The sequence below is a fragment of the Gracilinanus agilis genome, chromosome 1 (genome assembly GCF_016433145.1).
Source record: "Gracilinanus agilis isolate LMUSP501 chromosome 1, AgileGrace, whole genome shotgun sequence".
Classification (NCBI taxonomy): domain Eukaryota; kingdom Metazoa; phylum Chordata; class Mammalia; order Didelphimorphia; family Didelphidae; genus Gracilinanus; species Gracilinanus agilis.
Genome location: NC_058130.1, coordinates 722,959,249 through 722,974,749, shown reverse-complemented (window position 1 = coordinate 722,974,749; position 15,501 = coordinate 722,959,249). Strand labels below are relative to the sequence as shown.

General features: G+C 37.4%; 1 pseudogene; it reads right to left on the bottom strand.

Moving 5' to 3' along the window:
* LOC123256757 overlaps positions 1–15,501 on the bottom strand; it is a 71,020-nt pseudogene that overhangs the window by 40,498 nt on the left and 15,021 nt on the right.

Below are 15,501 nucleotides of genomic sequence, written 5' to 3'. Positions count from 1 at the left end.
TAGGCAACTTGATGCTATTCCTGGGGACAATAAAATTGTTTGGTTTGGTTAGAACACAGAATGAATGGAGGGGAATAGTGTGAATTAAGAACAGAAAGATAGAATTGAGTGAGGTAGGAGAGTACTATGAATTATGAACAAGTAAAGAAGTTAAAATTTCAATTGGGAAGTAGAAGGGAGCCACTGTAGATTTTCTTTAGCAGAGGAATGACATGAACAGATAGAACAAAAAGAGAAATCAAAAAGATAAATCTACCAGCTGTATGAGGCACAGATTATAGTGGAAAGACAGTGGAAGTTGGAAAATTATTAGAATAGTCTAGACCAGTGATGGGCAAACTGTGGGCTGTGGGCCAGATTGGGGGGGGGAGCTGGAAATATTCTATCTGGCCCCTTGACATTATTCCTAATCTGAAAAATACAATGATTAGGATACAATATGAAACTTCGAAAGAGTTGCCTTAGAAACAGACCGACAAATAAGCATTTCCTTTCCTTTGGCCCCTTTTTAAAAAAGTTTGCCCATCACTGGTCTACTCTAGACAATTGATAATGAGCAGGCTATTAAAATAGCCCAGGTGAATAGTAATAAAAACCTGTCAGTGGGAAGAGAAAGTCCTGAAACTTCCTTTAGATGTAGGATCAACAGAACTTGCTGATTGACTGGATTTGAAAAGTAAGAGAAAGGAAATTGTCAAATATAAGTCCAAGATTTTGCACATGGAAGACTCAATAATTACAGTGATTCCACAGATAGAAATAAGGAAGTTTGAAAGAATAGTGGCTTTAGATGAAAGGATAATAAACTTGGTTCTTGACTTATTAAGTTTGTAATTTCAATGAAGAATCTAGGTAGAGATGACCAGTAAGTAATGGAAGATAAAAGAACAATTCCATGAATAAGATCTAGTAATTCTCCTAATTGACTTTCCTGTACTAAACTATCCCTTCTTCTCAATACATCCTTCACACAGCTGTCAGTCATCTAAGTATTGGATTAGATTTGTTACTCCTCCTCTTAAAAACACAGAGTCCCTATCACTTTTATGATAAAGACACAAATCCTTTAGTATGGCATTTAGAGGTCCCCATATTTTGACTCCAGTCTAATTTCTCAACCTAATTTCACTGATGCTTGCTATTCCCTTTACATTTCAGCTGAACCAAATTATCTATTCCCCAAACTCTACTTGCTGTCTCCTGTCTGCATGCATTCTTAAATGTAACAGTTTTCCAAGCCTGGAAGGAGCTTGTTTCTTATCTTTGCCATCAATATTGGTTATCATCCATGGGTACCACTACCTCTTCTGTCTAACATTTCCAGATCATCCTCCCAGCTCACTCCACCCTGATCAATAGTTATCATGCTCTTCCTTCTCAAAAATTTGTGCCTCTTCCTGCATCCCAAGCACTTAGCACAATGCCTGGCACAGAGTAGACACTTAATAAATGTTTATTTAATTGATCAGTGAACTAAGACTCATCCTGTTTGCAGAATATTTAGACAGGACTTAGTTTACTTGCGATATTGAGGCATATCAGATATTGAAATTCTTTCTTAAGCTGAATTGCCAGGCATTTAAACTCTACTGCCACCTCTGATGGACTTGCCATGTAGCCCAAAATGCCAAACATGTTTACCTAAAAGACTATTTTACAAAGAACTCACATAAGGTTCACATAGAAGTTGGAAGAAGGGATATGAGGACACCCTCAAGGTTTCTCTGAAGAACTTTGGTATCTATTGTGAGGCAAAGGAGATACTGGCACAGGAACATCCTGCATGGCATACTTGCCTCGTAGAAGATAATATGTTCCATGAGCAAAACAGAATTGCAGTAGCTCAAACAAAAAGTGAGATGTGCAAATTTAGAAACATTCCCAGCCCAAATGTTCATAGAGGCTATTTGTGCCCTATCTGTGGTAGAGCCTTCCAAGCTCTTATTGGACTGATGAGACACCAACACATTGTATGCTGACTAGACATCATAATGTCATTGGTCCTCTTTGAGTCTAGACAAAGAACAAAAACAATATTGAAGTGTAGAGAGCATTTACCTCAATGCTTCATGACCCCAATTTGCTAAGTTTTTATTCTTTATGAGACAAAAATGCCCTTAGGGAAAATGTGCTGAATTCAAGTCTGAAGACTTGGATTCAAATCCTGTCTAAGAAACTTTCTTGCTGTATGATCCTGGGTAAGTCATTTAACTCCTCTAAGCCTCAGGTTCCTCATCTGTAAAGTGAGAATAATAATATCTACCTCTTAAGTATTATTAAGATGATCAAATGGAATAATGTAGAGAGAGTGCTTCATAAACCTTAGAGAATTATATGAAAACTAACTGCTCTAGTGTTCCCCTTCTGTCCATGATCAATCACGCTTTCTGATAACAAATGCTTTCTTCTAAGTTGATGCTTCCTTTGTCACACAAAATTCTGGCTGACCTCACCATCCACAATATCTAATAATTCAGAGGTCAACATTTTCCACAATACCGTTTTCTCTTAGATACTGTCTGTGGGACTCTAGATACCAAAGAAAGTAAAGGATTGAGGTGATTATCCAAATAATGTGATGCCATACACCTTTGTCTGACAAACACAAATGAACACAGGGACCGGGACTTTCCAGATTATTGTTAGGGAGGAACAAACAATGTTGATTTACAAGAATCTTTGGTGACATCTGCTCTCTGATTAAACATGTAGACTTATGCCCAGGGACATGTCATAAGCAGGACAGGAAACATAATTGGAATAATTTTCTTCTTCAGCTCTGAGAATACCAGGTTATCATGCAAGCAAAAAGCATTTATTAAGTGACTACTCTGACAGATATAGTACTAGATTTGAGGGATACAAAGACAAAGAATGAAACAATCCTTACTCTCAGAGAGTTTACATTCTTACAGGAAAATTATAATGATGATCACTACCATTTACATAGTACTTAAAAGTTTGCAAAGTCTTTTACAAATATTATCTAATTTTATTGTCACAATAATCCTGGGAAGTAGATATTAATATTATACTCATGTATAGATAATTGAACAAGAGAGGTTAAATGACTTGCCCAGGATCACACAGCTATTAAGTATCAAGTTATTGAAATTGAGAAATAGGAAAGAAAGTTTTGCAAAACATAGAGGCTTGAAATCAGGTTGACTCACAGACAGAATTCAAGGGAAAGATTCCAAGAAGGATCAGGAAGAGAAATAAAGAGGGACAAGAGGGCTACATTTGGACTGTGGATTTCCAAAGTCCAAAGCTTTATTGATTGTGCCACCTACTTATTTATGATAATATTATTATGACAAAAAATACATATACAGGTAGAGGGGACTGGAATATGCTCAGGATGCATTAGCATGCTCCTCTGACTCAATTTCCCCATTTGAGAAAGGCAGTCTGTAACTATTTCTAGTCTGTTTGCAACGTGGAGAACATTTTTGTTTGGTTTCAGTTATGTAATTGGTCCTGGGGGCATTTTCAAGTGGTTTTAGATGGTCTGGACCATCTCTTTGGATGTTGTTCTCCTGATATGAATCCTTTGCTGATAGAGTTTGGTGCTATAAAAGGAAAGATAGTAGTTTTCCCCTCTGAAGTAGATGCATGACCCTGAGAAACAAGCCTCAGGTTTTTGTTTTTGTTTCTCTGTATTTGTTCTTTGTCATTTTAGGTGAGGAGATTAGAGACTCTGATCTGCGAGTTTTAAAAGGTCAAGAGGTTGAGCCTCTGGGTGTCTGGGTATCCTAGTATCTGGGTTTTGTAGTGAGCTCAACATTGCTGTCTTAAGGAATAAAGAGTTAGCCCAGTTATAGCTGAGACAGACTCATCTTGTAGTCATGCTGTTTCAGGATGTGAATTAAGTGGGATCAGTATTGATTAATTTGCTAAGTCTGAACCCACTCTTTGCTGAGTCTGGAAAGGGATGAGGTACATATATGTTTTATTGGGGGAGAGATCTTTATTTTTTTTTCTTGCTACATCTTGAAAGTAAACTATCCCTTCATAATAATTAATTTATGGCAAGAGGTTAAATTAGATGAAGATGTAAGTCTAAAGAAAAACAGTGGGGCTGGGGGGTAACAAATAGTAAAGAGTCAAGTCAATGACACTAGAGGAGTGATATTTCAGACCCCCTGAAGAATGCCTTGAACCCTGAGAGCTATATATAGCTACCCTGGCTCTTTTGAGAGTGAGACAGATTGTCATTACTGCAAATAATCATATAAAAATATATATACCAAAAGAAACAAAAATAATCTTTCAGAGGAAGACACTAGTAGCTGGAGGATAACTCCTCACACAGGAAAAGTTCTACCTGCCTTAGATGTAAAGAGCTTTGATGACTGTAGTCAAGATGTTTATTCTCTAATCTAGCCAAATCGTTCTGAATGAATTTATTGTATGATGGCTAGATAGAGAAGTAGACAAGGTGGTTGTTCTGGGGTCAAGAAGAATGGAATTCAAATTTGATCTCAGACACTTACTGGCTGTGTGATCATAGGCAAGACACTTAATCTCTATTTGCCTCAGTTTTCCCATCCATTAAATAAGGAAAATAATAACACCTGCCTCACAGGGTTGTCATCAAATGAGGTAATAATGATTAAGTGCTTAGCATATAAGTGGTATTTGTAAGGATAGGATTTGTGCCAGGGGGATGGGACAAAAGGAGCCAGAGAAGGCAGTTGCTGACAGTTGCTGAGTGTTGTTGTTATTGTTGCTACTACTACTAATATTAATATGATTGCTGTTATTACCCCTACCACTACTCCTACTCCTACTACTATATCTCTTTCCCTCTGAAGTAGACATATGACCCTGAGAAAATGGTCTCAGATTTTTGTTTCAGTTTCTCTGTATTTGGTTGTTTTTTGTTTTTTCATTTTAGGTAGGAAGATTAGAGGCTTTCTGATCTATGAATTTTAAAAGGTCAAGAGTTTGAGTTTCTGGGTACTCTACTATCTGGATTACTCCTCCTCCTCCTCCTCCTTCTCTGGGTATCCTACTATCTGGGTTTCTTCCTCTTCTGGGTACTCTACTTTTTGGATTTTTTATCTTCTTCCTCTTCTTCTGGGTACCCTACTATGTGGGTTCCTCCTCCTCTCCCTTCTCTGGGTATCCTACTATATGGGTTTCTTTTCTTACTCTTTTCTGGGTAACCTACTATCTGGGTTTCTCTCTTCTTCCTCTTCTGGAACCTACCATCTTGGTTTCTCCTCCTGTTCCTTCTTTTTCTTCTCCTTCTTATGTAATCTCTTTGTCTTAGATTCTTCATATATAAGAAGGGGATAATAATAATAATATTCATCTCCCAGGGTTATTATAAGGATCAAATGAGATAACCATTGCAAAGTGCTTAGCTCAGTACCTGGATCATTACAATCTCCATATAAAGGTTATTTTTTATTATTCAGTTGAAGTGGTTGGATGAAGGAGTGGCTTGGTTATGAGCAGTGTGTATAGGGGGAATGGGTGATAAAAAAAAAAAAGTAGCTAAGTAAAATGGTGGACTGGGAATCTGGAAGACCTGACTTCAAATCCTGCCTCAACTACTCAGTACTTTGGAGCATTAGGCAACTCATTTAACCTTTCTGAACCTTTGTTTTTTTCATCAATAAAATGGTAGTGAAAATAGTATCTACCTCACTGGATTATTGTAAGAATTGAATAAGATAGTATTTGAGAGTACTTTGCTAATGATAAAATGGCACTCATTTTATTATTAGCTATATAGCTCTCTATCCCTCCCAGAATGCACTCCTGACTGGGTACCCTAAATCAACTTGAAATCTTGAGACCCCCAAGTCTGGCCCTGTCCCCTGAGAACTCACCCCCCAAGGGCAGTCCCAGATTCACTCATTTCAGACAGAATAGTAGACCTTAACATAGACCTAAATCAAATGTTAAGTACCTTTTTGTCCTAGTAGTTTCTCCCATTGTATCAAAATCCTCTCCCAGGTAGCACAGGCCTTGGCTGGACCCTTCCCTTTTGTATTCATTATAAAGCATCAATCTCTCCCTGATAATCCTATACTGGGCTTCTCATTTCCTTGTAGCCATGGTAATGATCAATCATACTTTCCTGTCTTGAGTTCCCCAAATGGTATGTAAGTTCCCCAAGTTCTATTGTTCTTCGGAGAAATCTTCTAGCATAGTGCATTCTCCCAGGGATACATCCCTGGAGCCCCATGGTGTTGGCCCTATGCTCTGTGATAGTGGCCAGTTTACTGGGTCTATCCCTTTCCTGACTAAAGACTTGGTTTTTCTGACTATTTTAGTAGTTCTGTATTATTTCCAAGTTAACACCTACTCTCTGGATTTCTTCTGCTACTTCTGCTCCAAAGAGATTGTTTAATGCATCTCTTTGAATCTTCTAGTGCCTGGCAGGTGCTCAGTATTGGTGACTGATTGATAAGTACAAAGTGCTAAAAAGTGGAGGGGTGCAAAGATCAAAACCATATTAAAACAAAACAAACCTTCTTGCATTCTAGTCACTACTTAGTATCTATACTTTTAACATGCTTAACTTTTTGTTTTACTATCTCACCATCAGAAATAAAATTTCTTTCCAAATAGAAAATTTTTACAAAATTCAAAAAAGTCTTATCCAAAAGTACTTTTCTGAAGCAAAATAATTTCTTTTTATAGATGTTATTCACTAGTGTTATAAAAAAGGTGCTGATAGAGAGGGTAAACTGGATACTACCACTGTTAATTGGGTGACAACAGTGGTAGTTCAGATATGTGGCTAGTGCAAGATCACCTGAGTCTTGCCACCTAGCTAGATGTTGTGACACCTCCCTCCTTTATATCAGTGCCCAGGCAGGATCCTTCAGGTCAGTAGATGGTATCCCTTCAGGTCCCACCTGGGGTTGATTAATGGTGGATATTGGGTTCTATTAGCCTTGGACACGTTTATCTGACTGCCTTGCTCCCTTCCTAAAGAAGTGATGAAACAACCACTCCAGGAAGGTACTTGAATAGCTTTATCTATATTTAGCAAAGAAGAAGTATTAGGAAATGGGAAGAGGAATAGGGAAACCCTCAGCTAAATTTGATATAGTAATCCCTCAGAGCTGTAGGCAGGTAAGTGATTCTGGCTTGTTATTAGCTCCTCTGGCTCAGCCTGGCCACAGCCAAACCAGAGCAAGCAAGCTGTTGTTTGATGTCTTTCAGCTTCTTCTTCCTGCTAGATGTTATGCCTTTATAGCCTTCAGGAATCATCCCTTTCCACCCTCTTCTTCTTCTCCTGACCACTTCCTGGATCCCTCCCAGGTCCCAGGATACCTAGATATCTAAAGATGGTTTGAATACCTAAATATCTAGGGGTCAGAAGAATAAGAGGATTCAAGGTCTGGATACAGGTTGGCAAATGTTAATGAGGTACAAGACAGAAGTTCTTGCAAGGTTGAGCCAAGCAAGCCTCAGATCCCAATAAACCAGGGTCTACAGATCTCAGGTCCAAGGGAAAGGAAAGGAAAGGAACCAAAAGCCAGGGCTGCCAGGGTATTTATACCCCCTTGGCCAACCCTTTTCTCCCCTGTCCTCATGGCCTCTGGGAACATTCTGATCTCCAACGGTCTTCACCTGTCAATCAACAGTGAGACTCCTAGCTCCCAGAATTTCAATATAAACACTAGCTAGGGAGACTAAAGATTGGAGTGGGGAATGGAAGGTGGGATGGGAGATAGGCAGGTTGGAGATAGTGATGAATGGGGTATTAGTAGAAGGAACTAATCTGTTCTATTTACTTTGATCTTGTGGTGGGGGGCTTGAGGTGAACCCCTGGGGTTTGGGAAGGGTAACTTTTGCAAAGATGCAAGACTCCAAAACTTAGCTTAAAAATAAAAAGAGAAATTTATTAATTTAGAAGGTAATGTTGAATCTGGTCAGGAGGATAGCATAGGTGGAAGACTGTTCCCAGATGACCTCAGGTCTGGAGTCTTTATACCCTTTACAATAGTGAAGATATGACTCTAGAGTTGTATGCGCTGAGGCACAGTGGGGAAGGTTGGCCATCTAACTGGGGTTTGCCTGAAGACATAGGGGGTGTTCCTCATAGTTTGCAGTGGTTCCCAAACTTTTTTGGCCTACTGCCCCCTTTCCAGAAAAAATATTACTTAGCCCCCTGGAAATTATTTTTTTTTAAATTTTAATAGCAATTAATAGGAAAGATAAATGCACCTGTGGCCATCCCTGCCCCCACCCCCCATTGCTGCAGCACCCACCAGGGGGTGCTGGCACCCACTTTGGGAATCACTAGTTTAGAGGACAGATGGATGTCTGAGATACAACTTGATGATAGGTGGGTCTCTCAGTCCATCTCAAATCTAAAGGATGATCCAAGGAGGATAATCCTCTCAGGTTTTTATCAGAGTTATCAGCTGTTTTGGGTTAGGAGTCACAAGAATAGAAGGCAGCAAAGGAATTTTCCTGCTTACAGTTTGCCTGAAACACTTCTATAATTTGGGGGTACATGCCCATACCAATCTGACACACTATAAAGAGCCAAGCACATAATCATTAGTTGCTATGAGAATTATCATTGAGACCAATTAGACTGAAATCACAGTCTTAAATGAATACCCCACATAGAATATCCTTTACCGAGTGAGAGTCAAACTTGGCTTTTTCCTGAGACACAGCTCAGCTCCATTTTGATTGTTGCCATAATTCCAAGTTGAAGATACAACAAAGTCATTTTTTTCCTTCTGATTAGCAGTGAAGACTTCATCTGTTATTCCCATGTGGAAAACAGAGAAACTGCAAATGGTAAAAGGACAAACAAACCCATCCAGATGGTATTTGTCAGTACATAATTCAAGAATCAACAGAGAGGGAAAGATCACTTCTCACTGAGACTGAGAGGGACCCCCACCCAAAAACTGGAAATGGGAAAGATGGAGTCGTAATTGTTGTGCGGGGCTTGGGGTGGGCCCCTGGTGCTCAGGAAGGGTACCTTTTGCAAGAATGCAAGACTCCGAAACTTAGCTTAAAAATATAAAGGGAAATTTATTAATTTAGAAGGTAAAGTTGAATCTGGCCAGGAGGACAGCATAGGTAGAAGCCTGTCTCCTAGGTGGGAACAGCATAGATAGAAAACTATTCCTTGGGAGGACAGCATGAATAGAAAGCTGTCCCACAGAGGACATCAATTCTGGGGGTTTTATCCTCTATCCAACAGTGAAGATGTGACTCTGTGCCAAGATGTAGACGTGAGTCTAGGATGGTGTACACTGGAGCAAGGGGTGGGGGGAGGTTTGCCTGAAGGCATTGGAGATAGTCCTCTGAGTCTGGAGGACTGATGGATGTCTGATATACAAATTGATGATATAAAGGAGGTGTGTCTCTCTGTCCATCTCAAAGGAGATCCCTGGAGGATAATTCTCTCAAGGTCTTATAGGAGATATCTGATGTTTTGGATTAGGAGTCACAAGGATAGAAGGGAGCAAAGGAATTTTCCTGCTAGTAGTTTCCCTGAAGCACTTCTATAGTTTTGGGGTACAACGCCTATGCCAGTTACTACTTTTATATTTATAATTTATTTTTAATATAATTTAAATTATCATTGAAGAATGAGAAGAAACATGGTATACATATACATCTCGCCTTGGAACCAGGAATATCTATATTGTTCCAATCTGGTTTTTGATACATCCTGGTTTTACATCTCTGGACAAGTCAATTTAACCACTTAACCTTTCCGTGACTCAGGCAACTCCCATAAGACTATAGTAAATGTGAATTTATTAAGTACTTACTATCTTTTGAGCATTGTGCTAAATTCTGAGGATACAGAAAAAAGGCAAAAAGGTTAATGCCCCAAGGAGCTCACATTCTTTTTTTTTTTTTTTGATTTTTAAAATTTTAATAGCAAATTTCCACAAAAGTTTTCTAAAGTTATATGATCCAAATTATCTCTCCCTTCCTTCTTCCCTTCCTGCTCCCAGGCCGGACAAGCAATTCAATCTGGGTTATACATGTATTATCACACAGATATATTTCCGTAGTATTCATTTTTGTAAGTGAATAATCTAACCAAAATCCTCAAACATATACCCAAATAAACAAGTGAAGTCATATGTTTTTACCTGTATTCCTACTCCAACAGTTCTTTCTCTGGAGGTGGATAGAAATCTTTTTCATAAGTCCCTCAGAATTATCCTGGATCATTGCATTGCTGAGAGTAGTCAAGCCTCTCACAGTTGATCATTCTATAATATTGCTGTTACTGTGTACAATATTCTCCTCATTCTACTTATTTCATTCTGCATCAGTTCACATAGGTCTTTCCACCTCTTCTTGAAATCATCCTGTTCATCATTCCTTATAGAAATAATATTCCATCATTATCCTATACCACAGTTTTTTCAGTCATTCCCTAATTGAGGAACATCCCTTTAGTTTCCAATTATTTGCCACCACAAAGAGAGCAACTATAAATATTTTTGTACAAACAGATCCTTTTATATTTTTAAAATCTCTTTGGGATATAAAACCAGTATTTTTATTTTTGAATCAAAAGGCATGCATTCTTTTATAGTCCTTTGAGCATAATTCCAAACTGCCCTCCAGAATGATTGGATCAGTCCACAACTCCACCAGCAATCTATTGGTGTTCTAATTTTGCCACATCCCTTCCAACATTTATCATTTTCCTTCACTGTCATATTGGCCAATCTGNTGATTACCGATAGCTTTGATTTCTTTATCTAAAAACTGCCTATTCAGGGGATAGCTGGGTAGCTCAGTGGATTGAGAGTCAGGCCTAGAGACGGGAGGTCCTAGGTTCAAATCCAGCCTCAGACACTTCCCAGCTGTGTGATTCTGGACAAGTCACTTGACCCCCATTGCCCACCCTTACCACTCTTCCACCAAGGAGCCAATACACAGAAGTTAAGGGTTTAAAAAAATAAATAAATAAAAATAAATATAAAAAGTGCCTATTCATATCCTTTGACCATTTGTCAATTGGGGAATGACTTGGATTCTTATAAATTTGACTTAAAAATTTGACTTACTCTTTATATATGTGAGAAATGAGACTTTTATCAGAGAAATTTGTTATAATTTTTTTCCCATTTGTTGTTTCTCTTCTAGTCTTGTTTGCATTGGCTTTGTTTGTACAAAAGGAGCTCACATTCTAATGAGGAAGACAACACATAAATAATTATATCACCTGAAATTACTTCCTGTTTGTGTATATAGCATATATTAATATGCAACTATAGTGTATATTTATAGATTATGTATTTTATTACTCATTACTATATATTATCTAATAATCCCATTTTCACTGTATATAATACTACACTATACCATGATATAGCATGATACAATACAATATAATAAATACAACACAACATAACATATACAAACATAAAGCAATGTAACAGCGTAACATAATGTAACATAACATAATGTAATGTAGCATAATGTAATATAATATAGCATAATATAACAATATCATATAACATATAACATCATATCATATATCAATTATTTCTAGTAGAGGAAAAGGGCTAGTAAGGAACCAGAAACACTTCTTGAAGATGTAAGATTTAAACTGAGTTTTGAAAGAAGTCAGAAAAACAGTAGTTGGAGAAGTTGACTTCCATGGCTGATAAAAAGTTTCCTCATCTGGAGTTCACTCTATCAATGAAACTGAAAGACCAGTCCTTATCTACATCAAAAAACATTACCTATATTTCCAAAGAGAAGCAATGGGTCAACAAGGCTCGTTGGATCATCAAGTTGAAAAGTAGGTATTAACCCCCTACTATATATGCCTTACTCCATGCTAGTAGAGCACTTGTTTCCTCAGGGTTCCCAGGAACTGTGAGTGTCATCTGTAAGAATCTTCCCTTGTATAGTACTTCCCTTGGATCCCTTGTATGCCTTGCATCAGTCAAGCAGTGAACAAGAATTAAGCCCCTGCTATGTGTCACATACAGGGCTAAATATTCTCATTCCTTTTTATTCTGCTCTTTCTTATTGTGTAGTTAATCATACATTATTGGTTGGGTTTCATGCATACCAACAGGCTGCTGGATTGCAAGCTCTAGGAAGGTAAATAACAGGTCCATTTGCCTTTGAATCTACTCCCAAACACTGGGTTTTATATACTAGGAATTTCATCAATGGCTGTTCAGTGAAAAAGTAATTATACTTGGGACAGGTAGGTAGCACAGTGGGTAGAAAGCCTGGACTAGAGTCAGGAGAACCTGGGTTCAAATTTCATCTTAGACACTTCCTAGATGTGTGACCCTGGGCAAGTCACTTAACCCCATTTTCCTAGTCTTTGACACTCTTCTGTCTTAGAGTTCTTGCTGGAACAGAAAGTAAGGGTTTAAAAAAAAAAAAGAATTACAATAGACATTTGTTCTTTAAATTATGTAAAGAACTTTACATATATCATCTAATTTGAGTCTTGAATTAACAGCACCAACAACAAAAAAAATGTGAAGTACTATAGGTATTATTATTTCCCCCCCCCCCCCCACCTTTTTTTTTTTTGGTACCTGAGGACACTGAGACCCAGGGAGAGAAATGACTTGCCTAAGGATATATAAACAGTAAGCATCAGAGGCAAGATTTGAACGGAGGCCTCATTGTCTCCAATACCCTATCTATTATGTAAAATTGCCTCTGTGAAAAAACAAACAACTATGATTCCTGTTCTCTGCCTTTCTTTTCTCTCTCTTTCTTTCTCTCCTTCTCTCTCCCTCTCTCTCTCTCTTTCTCCATACACACAAACACATACATAAACACTGATGCTAAAATTTATTTAGTTATATAGAGATTTTATTCAAATTAATGAATTAAAATTACTGTTTAACAAAGTGATAGAGTCCATTAATGGTTATTAGAAGTTCAAGAAATATCTGTCAGTCCAGTTCAATATCTATATTTGTGCCATTCTGGAGAACAAAGGGAGGGGAGACAATAGTTGGGATATCAAGAAAGATTTCATGTACATGTTGACTCTTGACCTGAGTTCTGAAGGAAATAGAATTCTAAGAGGCAGAGGTAAGGACAGAGTCCATTTCAAAAGGTCTGTTTCGTGAACTAGAATGAGAAAAAAAGAATGAATCTTTATTTTTTATTATAATTTTAAGTGGTTTTCTTTGTAATTCTTTATAGCTTACTTAGGCATTAAAAATTATTCTGAGAGAGGACCCATTGGCTTCACCTAACTTTCAAAGGTGGACATGAGAAAAACAAAACAAAACAAACAAAAAACTGGGGAAAACCCTTGCCCTAGTTAGAAGGCATTTTCTAAACTCCTTTGGCCCCCATAGTTTATCAATTTTTTTTCTGTTAGATTTATATATAAATATGTAAAATAAGAACTCTGCCTTCCTAAATCAATTTAGGTCAGAAGAATATGAACATATATAATACCATAAAAAAGTATACTTTTATTCATTCAGTCGATAAGTATTTAGGTTCCCACTATGTGTCAGGCACTGTGCTAGGTACTGGGACACAAAACAAATAAAAACAATTGTTGCCATCAAGGAATTTATTCTGTAAATGGAAGAAGGAGGACTAGGCCATACTTAGAGATATACATGATAATCTGATGAGGGAAGGAGACATTAGGTGAAGTAATAAAGGCTTTGTTAGCACATTAGCTGGGCTTCAATGGAAGCCATGGATTGTAAGAGGTAAAGAACACAGAATCATCTTTTCTATATCATGTCTTACCTTTTTTTTTTTTTTTTTGCATTAAATTTTCTGTGATGATGTTGAAGCTTATAGAACCTTACTGAGAGGCTTTCTTTCCTTTATAATTTAGAAGAAGTGATGGAAACATCCTGAAGTTTCCATTGGGATTTTCCTTTCATTAACTCAACCAGGATCCTGGGGCAATGGAGTAATAATTCACTTAGTGCCACCCCAGGGACCTGAAAGAGTTAATATCCAACCACTCTACCAGGCACTGACTTATGACCTGTGGGAATAGAACTTTATCATACTTAGCAGCAACAGCATTTTCATGGTAGTGAGAACCTCTACTCAGACTCATTCAAGCTCGTCAAGTTAAATTCTAAAATACTGATTAATTTCTTTATTTTTCTCCCACCACTCCAGAATCTCAGAGCATTGCACCTTTTGTGGTTGTAAGAAAAAAACACTTGGTGATAGTCATATCTGACTTAAATACTCATCTGAGCTTTGTCACCAATTCCTTGAGTAACCTGGTACAAATTACATCTTCTTTCTGAATCCCAGGTTCTTCTCTACAAAATAGGAGGGATGGTTTCTATAGCCCCTTCTAGATTTAAGTGTGGTTTAATGGGAGGATGACATTTCCATCCCAGTTCCTAATATCACAAAAGTACATAAATTCAGTTCAATCATTCAAGATCAATTTGAGGTGAATAAAGGTGGACCAGAGTTGCTTATGTTGTTTTAATTCCTGTTTCCTTAATGATCAGAATGGAGAAAATGGAACAAGTCAAGTAAATCCAGTTGCTAATAGGCCAGAATAAAGTTAATTTCAGGGTGGGCAAGTGAAGGAAAATATCATCACCCTATGAGTCTGAAAGAACAAGAAGAAAATACCATAAAAATTAGTTATTACTATTAATAAAATATTTATATTTATATAATGTTTCGAGTTTGGCAAAGCATTTTTCATGTTATTTCATTTGACCTCATAATACTCTGTGAGGCTGTTGTTATTATTTCCATTTACAGAAACTGAGGCTAGCAGAGTTTAAATGATATACTAAAGTAATTGAATTACTGTATATTTTTTAGGATTTGAAGTTAGGACTTCTTGATTCCATAACTAACATTCTATCTACTTCACCACCTAGCTGTGCCTCATAGATTTGAAGGATGCCTTACTTGGGAAATAAAAGTAGAATATGAAGGTCATATTACACAAGACTGAGAATACTTAATCTGGAAAAAGAAGATTTGAGGTTGTATGGAAAACATCATCATAATCTTCATATCTTTAAGGGAGAATTCAAATAGCTTCATTGACTTCTTAATGCATCTTGGTTCAAGTTTTAACCCCTTCACATGACATTCAGGATTCCTCACCATCCAGTGCCACAATCTTAATTCCATCATCTCTTCATAGTCATATTATTCCATATACTTGAAATTTCCTTCTATCTCCTTTGCTTTTTGAATACTTACCAAGTATTTCAAGACAAATTCATATGCTGCTTCTTTCAGGGAGCTTTCTGTGTTCTCTAGTTGGAAATGCTCTGTCTCCTTGGACTTTGGCTCTTTATATACTTTTCTGATATATTAATTATGTAATTACTTGTGGAGATCTCTTTATCATCACTGATAATCTGATGACAGTTTAGTTGATAAGGAAATAAGGGCAGGATAAGGGAAATGTCTTTTACTTCATACTTCCAGCTCTGGCTCCAAGAGCATGGAGTTTATTATATATATTTCAAGACTCATTTCACACAAAAGAACCCCCCCCCCCGAAACTTTGCAGATGTGCAGAAGTTA